The 12,089-nt window shown below is 36.6% G+C and overlaps 1 pseudogene; it reads right to left on the bottom strand.

Moving 5' to 3' along the window:
- Nucleotides 1–418: 418 nt before the first annotated feature.
- Nucleotides 419–12,089, bottom strand: LOC118807627 (annotated as a pseudogene).

The following is a 12,089-nucleotide window of genomic DNA, read 5'->3' as shown; positions in this document are numbered from 1 at the left end:
CTTTAGAATTTGCTGGTATAAATCAAAGTTCATTGTTTCATCAATAATGGTAAGCCGTCCTGGCCCAGATGCAGCAAAACAGGCCCAAACCATGATACTACCACCACCATGTTTCACAGATGGGATAAGGTTTTTATGCTGGAATGCAGTGTTTTCCTTTCTCCTAACATAATGCTTCTCATTTAAACCAAAAAGATGTCTTTTGGTCTTATCTGCCCCTCTGGCTTGTCCAAGTGATCTTTAGCAACTGCAGACGGGCAGCAATGTTCTTTTTGGAAAGCAGCAGCTTTCTCCTTGCAACCCTGCCATGCACACCATTGTTGTTCAGTGTTCTCCTGATGGTGGACTCATGAACATAAACATTAGCCACTATAAGACAGGCTTTTAGTTGCTTAAAAGTTACCCTGGGTTTGTGACCTCATGGACCATTACACGACTTGCTCTTGGTGTGATCTTTGTTGGTCGACCACTCCTGGGTAGCGTAACAGTGGTCTTGAAACTCCTCCATTTGTACACAATCTGACTGTGGATTGGTGAAGTCCTTTAGAGATGGTTTTGTAACCTTTTCCAGCCTGATGAGCATAAACAACTGTTCCTCTGAGGTCCTCAGAAATCTCCTTTGTTTATGCCATGATACACTTCCACAAACATGTGTTGTGAAGATCAGACTGTGATAGATCCCTGTTCTTTAAATAATACAGGGTGGTCACTCACACCTGTTTGCCATCCCATTGATTTAAAACACCTGATTAATTTCAACATCAAATGATCTGTTCATTATAAAGGTTCACATACTTTTGCCACTCATAGATATATAATATTGGATCACTTTCCTCAATAAATAAATGAACAAGTCTAATATTTTTGTCTCATTTGTTTAATTTGGTTCTCTTTATCTACTATTTGGATGTAATAAGTTTGCATACTTTTTTAAAACTAAAATCCATAATATCAGGCAAGCCATTAATACATCTGTATCCACCAAAGAGCCCATGTCCTCTCCATCACCACATAAAGATATCATGGTTGAAATGTCCCAGTTTAGTGCTTAAATTTTAATCGATCAATACTTAAATTTTAATCGATATACTGAGTCATCCCAAATCCTCCACTTGTAGTCTTGACATGTTGCCAACCAACTTTTTAAAGGACATGCTTCACTGAGTAGTAGCAGACATACTTCAGATGGTAAACACCTCACTAATGTCAGGCATTTTTCCTAACAAATTAAAAACTGTAGTTATGAAGCCTATTTTGAAAATGAAAAATCTAGAAGCACTATTGAATAATTACAGACTGATTCCAAATGACCGATTCAAGCAACTTACTGGCTTTCTGTCCTTAAATAGCTGTGTAGACAAATTTCAGTCAGGCTTTTGGCCTAATTATACTACTGAGATGTGTCTCAACTTATTAATGACATTGATTTAAATACAGACTCTGGAAAAACTTTGATAACACTGACCATAAAAGTCTCATAATTAGACTTGAGAACTGGGTTGGGCTCTCTGTAACTGTCCTAAAATGGTTCAGTTCATACCTGCAAGGAAGGGACTACTTTGAGGAAACTGAAAATTACGTTTCTGAAACAGTGCCAGTGACCTGTAGTGACCTCTAGGGTTCAATTCTTGGGCCACTCTTATTTAATTTATACATGCTGCCTCTTGGCCAATTACTACAAGACCATCTTACCACAGCTATGCAAATGATACTCAGATCTACTTGGCCCTCTCCCCAAACAACTATGGTCCTCTTGACTTAATTTGTAAGTGCCTTGAGCACATCACTAACTGGATGGGACAAAACTTTCTGTAGTTGAATAAAAATAAAACAGAGATTATTTTATTTGGGGACAGACTATCTGCCTATCAGGATTCAAGAGCCTTAAAATCTAAATAACTAGTATCTCAGTGTACTAATGGACTCAGATAATAATTTTAGCTGTCATGTCAAAGCAGTTACTAAATCAGTTTTTCTCACCTTAAGAACATCAACAAGATCAGAGATTTTCTGACTAAACCAGACCTGGAGAAACTCATCCACACCTTTATTTGTAGCAGGATTGATTAGTGTAATGGTCTCCTAAATGGACTCCCAAAAAAGACAAACAGCTTCAGATGATTTAAAATGCAGCTGCCAAAATTCTAACTAGGAGTAAAAGATGGAAACACATCACCCCATTCTTAAAACCTTACACCGGCTACCAGTGTATCTTAGAATAGACTCTAAGATACTGTTACTGGTCTATAAATCGCCTAATGGTGTAGGACCACCATATTTATCTCATATGAACTCAGATCATTAGAAACTATTCAGTTAGTCCTGCTTAGGGTAAAGACTAAACATTTAAACATGTTTAAATGGAACCAGTTGACAGAGAACATAAGAATAATTTAATTTTTTATTTTTAATTTGATTTTTAGTTATCGTATTTTAATTTCTAATTTGATTTTTGGTTCAATCATTTTCTCTTTGAAATTTGTTTTGTTTTGTTTTGAATCATTTTTTTTATTTCCATTCTTTTACTTCTGCCTTGCCTTCTACTGTGTACCTAGGATCCTTGCATAGTCAGTGTGACTGTGTAATTCACAATTTTGCAGCTGCTATATATTAATCAGTAACTACTGTGAAATAAGCATGTAAGATACATAGTTCTGGACCTGTCAATGAGTCCTTAGATTTTGAGGGTTTTAAAAATAAAAGTATTATATTGCAAAATAATATTTATATTACATTGCAAATTATTACTTTTCTTTAAGCAAGATTTTTTAAAATCCCAATCGTTTGCACTTGCCACATATTTGCACAGCACACAGTACTTTGCAAAAGTCAGAGACCACCATTTGCGAATCAAACAAAGAAGCTGCTGGTGTTCTCAGAAAAATGGACTGACCACCACAGAGACCAGACCTCAACACCATTGAACATGTTGGAGATAACTGGGATTGTGAGAAGCAGGAAATGCAACCAACTTCTAAGACTGAACCTTGGAGGTGTGGAAAAGTATCTCTGCACATTTTTTAATAAACTGAAAGCAAGTTAAAAAGAATTTAAGCTGTAATAAAGGAAAATGGTGGACACACAAAAAATACTATAAAACATTAAATTATATTTAGTTGTGGTTTCTGTGTAGTTTTCTGTATACATGCATACATACATATATGCCTATTTTTGATTGGAAATTAAATGAATGGAAGGTGGTCTCTGACTTTTCCACAGTTACAGTTTTTTGATCTGTAAATGGCACAAAAATGTGTTTGTGTTAATAAATAATTATGTATCAAAAGGCAGAACAATCCTTTCACTCAAGAATTCTGTGCTTTTTTAAGGTCTTGTGAAATAACATAGAAATTCTATGAAGACAAAGTGTCATTCAGTCAGACACAGAGCATCATGCATTTATGTATTTCTAATACCAGAAAATAACTGGATGCAGTTCCTATCATTGCTGTTCATTTTTGATCAGAGGTGCACTTTCTTTTTATCTTAAACCTAAAGTTGGTAGACTGTATAAAATGACTGTAATTCCTGATTCATATGCAAGCACATACCGTCAAATTAAAGCTGTAATGCTGTACTTTAACCTCATAGTCACTGTTTCATTTCATATCCAAAGTTCAACTTCAAATCTGGGGCACAGAGCCATAGCAACAAAAATATTGTGTCACTGGTCAACTACAATAATTACACTTTCCAGTTCACTGCTGCACTTGTGGAGACACTGTGTGATTTTGGTGGTGGGTAGTGGAGGCAATGCTGTCTGGAGAAAAGTAAGAAATAAAAGTCACTGTTAGTACATACAGGATTGGCATTTCAGTCCACCAAGGTGAACACTCATGGAATGTGTTTAGCAATATCGCCACAAATAACTGTTTATGTGTACAATGTGTAACTCATAGATTCATAGATTTTAGCTCATGATCAAACCACCAACAGAGCACAGTTTATTTGATGGCATGGAATTTAAAATGTAAAGTAATTGAGACTCTACTGGCCCTGCTCACCTAATAGACCCTCACACATCGTAGGGTAAAGAATTTCTGTAATTTATACAATAATGTAATGTGTTCAAGCCAATATGACATTTTAAATGTATCTTACAGTTTCTTTGCAGCATCCTATGTTTAATTCTGGGAAAACATCTGCAGTGCAGGCAGATTATACTGTATCAAACACCTTATTGTATAGCTTTTGTTATATTATTGTAAATAATATTGCAGTAATACTTCAAAACATACATTATTGTCAGCTGTCCTGCAAAACAGTGCCAAAAGCACTTTTCTGTAGCAGCAAAGGATCATCGTCTTTCACTGCAATTTAACTTCGTAACTTAGTGTTTCACTTTTACATTATTTAAAAGTTGCATTAATACAGTGGATTTAAAAATCCACACATCTGTTAAAATGCCAGGTTTTTGTCAGACCAAGATGAATCAGACCAAGATGATTCATTTCAGATTTATTTCCACATTCAATGTGACCCATAATCTGTACAATTCCATTGAAAAACAAACTGAAATCATTTATAGATAGATAGATCACTTTATTAATCCCAGGGGGAAATTCTTCTATTGCAGCAGTAAAAGCACAGTAAAAAGCATAATAAGAGCAAAAAGAACAGGAGCAAAGTATTGCCGTACACTATAAACAGACATATAAAAAGAAAGTAGAAACAAGTAATAGAATAAAATATACTAAAACAATAAACAATAAGAGTAGTGTACAGTACAAAAATACAAAGTAATTGCATGACTACTATGCAGAACCAATGGGGTGGTGCCTGTCCCTCCAGTGAATGAACTACTGACTATGGACTGTATAGAGGGGGGAAACTGTATTAGAGGGGGAAAATGAAAATAACAAAACTAAAATAATGTGGTTGCATAAGTGTAAACACCCCTTATAATTGGGGATGTGGTTATGTTCAGAATTAGCCAATCACATTTACTATGTTAAATAGTAGTCAGTACACAGCTGCCATCATTTAAAGTGATTCAGCTGTTCTAGTAGGATTTTCCTGACAATTTCTTAGTTGCATTTTACAGGAAAAGCCATGGTCTGTAAAGATCTTACAACACATCAAAGGGATCTGATTGTTGGAAGGTATCAGTCAGGAGAACAAAAAATGTCCAAGGCATTAGATATACCAAGGAACACAATGCAGACGGTCATCAAGAAGTGGATTAAATTTGGCACAACAGTGACATTACCAAGAACTGAACATCCCTCAAAAATTGATGAAAAGACAAGAAGAAAATTGGTGTGGGGGATGCTGCCAAGAGGCCTACAGCAACATTAAAGGAGCTGCAGGAATTTCTGGCAAGTACTGGTTGTGTAGTGCATGTGACAACAATGTCCCGTATTCTTTATATGTCTGGGCTGTGGGGTAGGGTGACAAGACGGGAGCCTTTTCTAACAAAGAAAACATCCAAGCCCGGCTATGTTTTGCCAAAACCTACATCAAGTCTGCAACACCAAAAGAACACCAAACCTTTTTGTCATACATGTGATTTATGTGGACCATTCTACCGAAATTGTTCAAACTGTGCTCCCACAGCTTAGATGCCTTTAAACCTAAGGAATAAATTGAGTTAGTAATAGGCTAATTATGTAAAAAAAAATCATGTATAGGGTACTTTCTGTTGGGAAGTGGCTGTCCCAAACCCCTAAATTCCAACTTGTGAAAATAAGACTTTTTTATTTCTTTTAAGTGAAGTTTTTAGAAGAAGATTTATCATGAGTTTAAATTTTAAATAAAAATAACGTTATTCCAAAAATGCTGTCGCACATTTTCATGTCACTACGGAAACACAGTTTTAGTCCATAGGCAGAGCCTTATTTTAGACACACATCCTTGTCCCTCATAGGACTGCGGTTAAGCCTTTCACCAAAACACGTTTAAACACAGGAGTGCGCAAATACTACACTTAGTTTGTATTAGAAGTCAAATTTACTGTCATCATCTTCATAAAATGGTGATTTTTAATAGGTAGTGCATAAAACAAACAGATATCAGTTCAGGGTTCATCATACTATGTACATATGAATTATGAAGTGATTCTTCTGTACAGTCTTTAAGCAACTGGCAGTCAAATCACTACATTTGTCAACTGCATTTTAATGAATCGTTAGTTAAAACATTATAAAATGCAGCAGACTAGTGGATACAACTTAACATCTTATTTAATTTTTAAAAAATAACATCTTAATGAAACAATATTTTATTCATTCACTTACCATATTGGCATAGTGTATTGTTTGTTCAAACAGAGATGTGGCAAAAGTCCCTCTTATAGGCTTGCCAGGGGTTAAACTGGGATCTAGAGGTAGGGGAGATCTTTAATGGGTGCCAACAATGTGGGACCAATGTAGAACATGAGGGCTGGGCTGGTCTGCATTCTAACCAAGGAAGAGCTCACCTATCTGTGTTTAATTTGATGGTTTCAGTCTTCAAACTGTTGATCTTGTGTGCTCCTGCTTGGCTGGAATGAAAACCTGTAGCCACACTAACCCTTTGTGGATAAGACTGTGTATTATACTACGTGATGGAAATGTGATTAAAACTGCTTGCTTTTCACATAAACCAAAGGCATGTTCTGGCCCAATGTAGCCCCTACTATAGCCTAATGTCAGAGCTGCTGTAAAATATCATGTTTAAGTGATGCAGTCCAGTTGTGCATAGTAAATGTTTCTTGGTAGGGCTTCCACAATACTTCTGTGGAAGTACCGTCTGAAGCCATCTACGAAAGTCGATTACATCATTAAGAAGACCGCGTCGCCATGTTGGTGGGCAAGTTGTAACTCTGACTTGCCTGTCATAGCTTATATATAGCATCTATAGCATGTATCATCACCCTTTACTGCAGCTACAACCCTGCAGGTGGATAAAAACCAATTCAAATACACCAGAATGACCACGAAAAAGATGAAAGGATATGTAGATGCTTTAGATGCAGTCTCCAGATATGGGAAATTTCAGTGGCTGATATTTTATAAAAACTAATAAAAGTGGCTACCAAAGCTCTTAAATAATAAACTCGTGCATATATATCAAGCTCAGGTCAGCGTATTCGCGCCTACTGCCAGCTTCACGTTTGAATTTTCCATTCCACCTTAAATGGTGCTGCAGTTACACTGAGGCGCCTTAAACGTAGAAGGAATTTCGAAAGTTGGTAAATATGAAGCCATCAACTTACCTCAATAAAAGCAAGGATTTAGCTCAATAAACGCATTAATTTACCCATAATTAAGATAAATTCTTAATTATCTAATACCTCAAACTTTCACTTGGAGATGTTTACTGAGCAGCTAACATGCAGCCCAGCGAAGCTATAATCGGCCATTGGCTAACGCTGCGTCCCAAACCACGCACTTCTGTACTTCACGTACTACACTAATGAGTGCACTTCTAATGTTATATGCGCTATTTTTTTGTATACTATTTGGCGTGCTATTATGTGGTTTGGGACACGAAAAATAACGCAGCTGGAAAAATCTGCCGTTTAGACTATAACTTTAATTGTTTCACTACAGCGACAGATCAAGTGAGATCAAGTCAATAACCAGCTCCGTTTTAGACTCAGGGACTCGACATTCATTCGGATTCGGTGCGAGCTATATGATCCGAGTGTGGTTGAAGGTGTTCCGGCAAGCAGAACATCGGTCCAGTTCCAGTACTGTTTCTGAAGTCTGCTGGTCTGGGCCGAGTGAGGCTCCCATTCGGCGGGTATCAGTAAAGCGCGAGTTTCTCCAACCGTCACTTTTGAAAACTGAGGTAAGAAGACCGTCATCTCTTTAGAAATAACGTTGAATAAGAAGAGAAACATTGTTTTTTTGGCAAAGGTGAACTCTGAATACAGTCAGAAAATAATTCACCCGTGTGTTTGATTTGTTTGTTTGATAGAACTCTAACCTATCGTTAAAACTACTTAGGTAAACTTGCGAACTGTTAACGTTAGCTAGTTAACGCTTGCTAACCTAGCGTGAGCTGACCCTGTTCATTTTAGCAGGGTAAGATAATTTATGTAACCATGCTAACCAGCGTCAAGCACGGTAACCGAAGCTTTTTCCTGCCCTCAAGTTATCGTGTAAACTACCGCTAGCTAACGTTAACCTTAGCACTGTAAGCTAAGTCGGCTAACGCTAGCTAGGTAGCTAGCCAGGTTAGCTACGTTCATTGGGATTTGAGGTAAAAGTAAACATTAAGATATACGCACAAAAGTACTCTGTATCCATAATTTAATCTCACATTTATCTCATCTTAAAATAAACTGCATTAAACATTAACCTAGTTGACGTTTTAGCCCAGTAACATGAAGTAAAATTAGGTTAGCTAACGTTAGCTGGTAAGGGGGTTTTAGCCATATTATATCATAATGAAAGTAATGGCTTGTGCAAATCAGATGGTTTGTTTTCTGTAATTGTTATATGATGGTAACGTCTCATTTTGTTAAATTATATTAATTGTGAATGTGTTTCCTTCTGTTAAGCTTCCAGTGCAAAATCTTATGGAAATGTGAGTATCCCAGTACATATTTTTCCACATCATGTATGAATGATATGTGAATAATTTGGGCAAATGAAATGAAATTAGAATTAAAGCCCAGTTTTGAGTACTATGTAACTATAATAGTAAAGTCTTCTGTGTATCATGACTTTCTGATTTTTTTCATCACACGTGGATTTCAGTTTCTGGAACTGGAAGTGTTCTTTTAAATATTTTTCTACACCATGCGTGAAATTAAAGTCATGTTTTCATTACTACTGTGTATTATATTAATGTTTTCTGGTGTTTCAGTGCGCTCATTATGAATCTGTAGCAGACTTGAATGATTTGTGTAAATAATTTGCACTTGGCAAATTAAACTACAGCTCAATTTGGTGACTGAAAGCAATATATAATCATAAAGTCTCTTATGATGTTCAAGTGTGTTCACTGTGAATCATGTCTTTCTCTATGTTCAGTTTTCAACCCATGTTTCTTCCAACTTCTGCTTTAACCACAAAATCTCATTGAACTGTAATTGTTCCTTTAAAGATTATTTCACTCCGTGTAGAAATGACTGAAAATAATTCGGACTTCACAAATAAAATCAGATTATAGCTTTGTTTGAGTACTGTATTTGATGATAAAGTATTTTTAGATGTTTTTTTTTTAGTGTAAATATATGCGTCATGTCTTTCTCTCTGTTCAGGTTTCAGCCCAGGTTACTCCCTAGTTCTGTTTCCACTGAAAAATCTTGTGGAAGTGTAAGTATTCCTTTAAAATATTTTTCCATGCTTTGTATGAAGAAATTAAATTAGAACCCAGCTTTGTTCATGAGTGCTGTATATGATAGTAAAGTCTCCAGTGGTGTTGAAGTTCATTCATTGTGAATCATGGCTTTCTCTCTGTTCAGTTTTCAAACGGTTTTGCTTCCAAGTTCTGCTTCCACTACAAAATATTGTGGAATGGTAAATATTCTTGAAAAAAAATTTCCACCCCATATATGAATGATTTGTCTAAATGATTTGGTCATCAAAAATAAAATTAGATCTCAACTTTGCTTATGAGTTAAGTATGTGATGGTAAAGTGTCAGATAATGTTAAAGTGTCCTTCAGAGGTTAAATTTCTCTAGTTTTAAGTGTGATATTGAGCTAATGAACCACAAAGACATTTTTTCATCAACTTTTTTACCCATTCTTTCCAAGACAATAATAATAAAACTGACTCTAGGGTTCTGGTTCTCAGGTTAAGCCTAGTCTTTGACTACACAGCATTCTGAAGGAAATTCTTCGTTGCAAGGAAACTGTAGTACAGGAGTAGGCTTCATGCCTGTCCAGGAAACTGACCCTAGATGTTAATTCAAGGTGTGGCTACACAAAATTTCATCACTTTAAACCAAACTGAACAAATTCTGTGGGATTTTTTATAGGACTGGCCCTAGTAATTTGAATACACAAGTATCCATTTGTTACATTGGCTTCTCTGTTTAGTATTTGAAAGCTTTGACTTTTTAAAGGCACAAAGTAGCCCAATAAAATAACTAGATAAATTAAAAAACAAATAAATAAAACAAACTAAAGCTTAAACCGTGATGGTAATACATAATAATTCCAATTCTTTATACTCTTAGCGTCTAGATACATGACACGTAACACTATACAAATATTTGTATAGCATGTACGTGATGAAACAAACACATAAGAGCTGTGTTGAAGGCTACATTCGTGAATGTTGCCACCTTTTGGATATATGTTGAAGTGCAGTTATGAACATACTTAAAATTATGGTTAATTACAAAATGAAATTCTTTAAGCGTGATTTTGAGCATGAGTATTCTGGTGCTTATTTGGAATTACCATGGAGTATTCAAAGTCTGTAATGCTGTTTTGGGAAGCCCCAATTTTTTTCTTATCATACTAAATTTAGTTGTTAGACATGAATGGGTTAATATGGACTTAGTACTGATTACATGGAAACATGCTTGGATGTGTTAATTATTTACACCCAAAAAACACAGTTCTGACGATCACATTTCCCTCAGGAAAAGTGGGGGCGGGGGCGTGTATGCCATTGTGGCAAGCAGATATCATGCCTGTTCAGAAAGTTACTTATTTTATGTCATGCGTTTTAAGACATCCTCATACCACAGTGACAAATTTCAGACATCAGACAAAACAGTTTTTGGTCTTGGGAAAACATGTCCTGTCACAGCAGTCATAAAAATGGACATCAGCCAAAACAGCTCTTTGACAAAAGGCATCAAGCAAAGCGGCCACAGACAAAATGGCCTGGGACAGTCAAGTTAATGTGACATTCACAGTTTTGTTCTTTCTTTCTAGAGTAATTACCGTTTACAGTATTGAGCTGTGCATTTGTTTTATTTGACATAAATTAAGCTTCACTGTTTGCCTCCGTGTCACCAGAAGAAAAAGTGAGTAAACACTTCGAAGAAATTAAAATAATAAAGGGTGAAGCAAAGAAAAAAGTTCACCATAGTTATTTTCCATTCTGTTACAAGCACAGGCCAGGTCTATGTTTTTAAAATACCTTCGTGTCAGAGTTGTATATGTAGGATGTTATAAAATATAAAAAAAAAATATATATATAAAAAAATAACATTAATTAAAATTATTATTATTAAATAATATTTTTTTCAGATTTGCCGGTATTTTACCCTTATCAACATTTCATATGAAATTCAGAAGACACATGTAGGTCACCTGATGCAGGTAAAATGGTAACTGAAAATGTATGCGTATATTAAATATATAACTGTATAATGTAAAGGTATAACCCCCCCCCCACCCACGGTCAAAGGCCAACGCTTTTCTCCAGCAGAACCCAATAAATTTGTTCAGCGAATCAGTGCCCATTTTTCCGGTGAGGTGATGCAACACTGCCGTGAACTGTTTCAGGCAGAATCTCAAAGGGCTCCCTTCTTCCTACATAGTGCAGTACATAGGTCTAAAAAGGTATTTAACTGGTTTGAGAGGGATTTAGCAGATGATAGTAACCTGCTTGCCAATCTCAGGACTCTTTTGGCCTCCTGGATAACCTTGGGAGTGTTTTTAACCTAGCACAGAATGAGTGTGCAGACCACCACGTTCATAGAGTTTCTTCCAAGACCCTCAGGTTCTCCCCAGGAGCCACTACGAAGTTCTCGTACACCAGGTGGTCATTTTTGTCCATGCTTTTCTGCAGGTAATCCCTGAAATAAAGGTTAGTGTTGGTGTAGGTGATCTTGCAGCCACTTGGGTAGTGCTGGAAAGTTGGCCCCACTGCCACAGCCCACTTCCAGCAGGTGCAGAGGCCCTCCGCACAGGGAGAAGTGCAGCAGTTTGCACTTCTTCCTTTTCATCTTTCTGTTGTATGAGAAGCTAAGGTACTACATGAGGGCCAGAAACACTCGCTTCTAGAATCGGTACAGACCTAGATGCTCCACCAGCTACAGCGGCAGGATCAAGATTTTTAGCACCAAAGTACAGGTGTGCATTAAGATCGATATCTCGGCCCCGGAAGCAAAGAAGCAGCTCAACACAAGGACACTCTGATAAACACACAGATCTCCGGTCAGGAGAGGGAGCATGCGATTGCCGCCAATCAT

Source organism: Colossoma macropomum, unplaced genomic scaffold (assembly GCF_904425465.1).
Source record: "Colossoma macropomum unplaced genomic scaffold, Colossoma_macropomum, whole genome shotgun sequence".
In the NCBI taxonomy this organism is placed as follows: domain Eukaryota; kingdom Metazoa; phylum Chordata; class Actinopteri; order Characiformes; family Serrasalmidae; genus Colossoma; species Colossoma macropomum.
The sequence above is the reverse complement of the archived record's forward strand: the minus strand, read 5'-3'. Positions and strand labels throughout refer to the sequence as shown.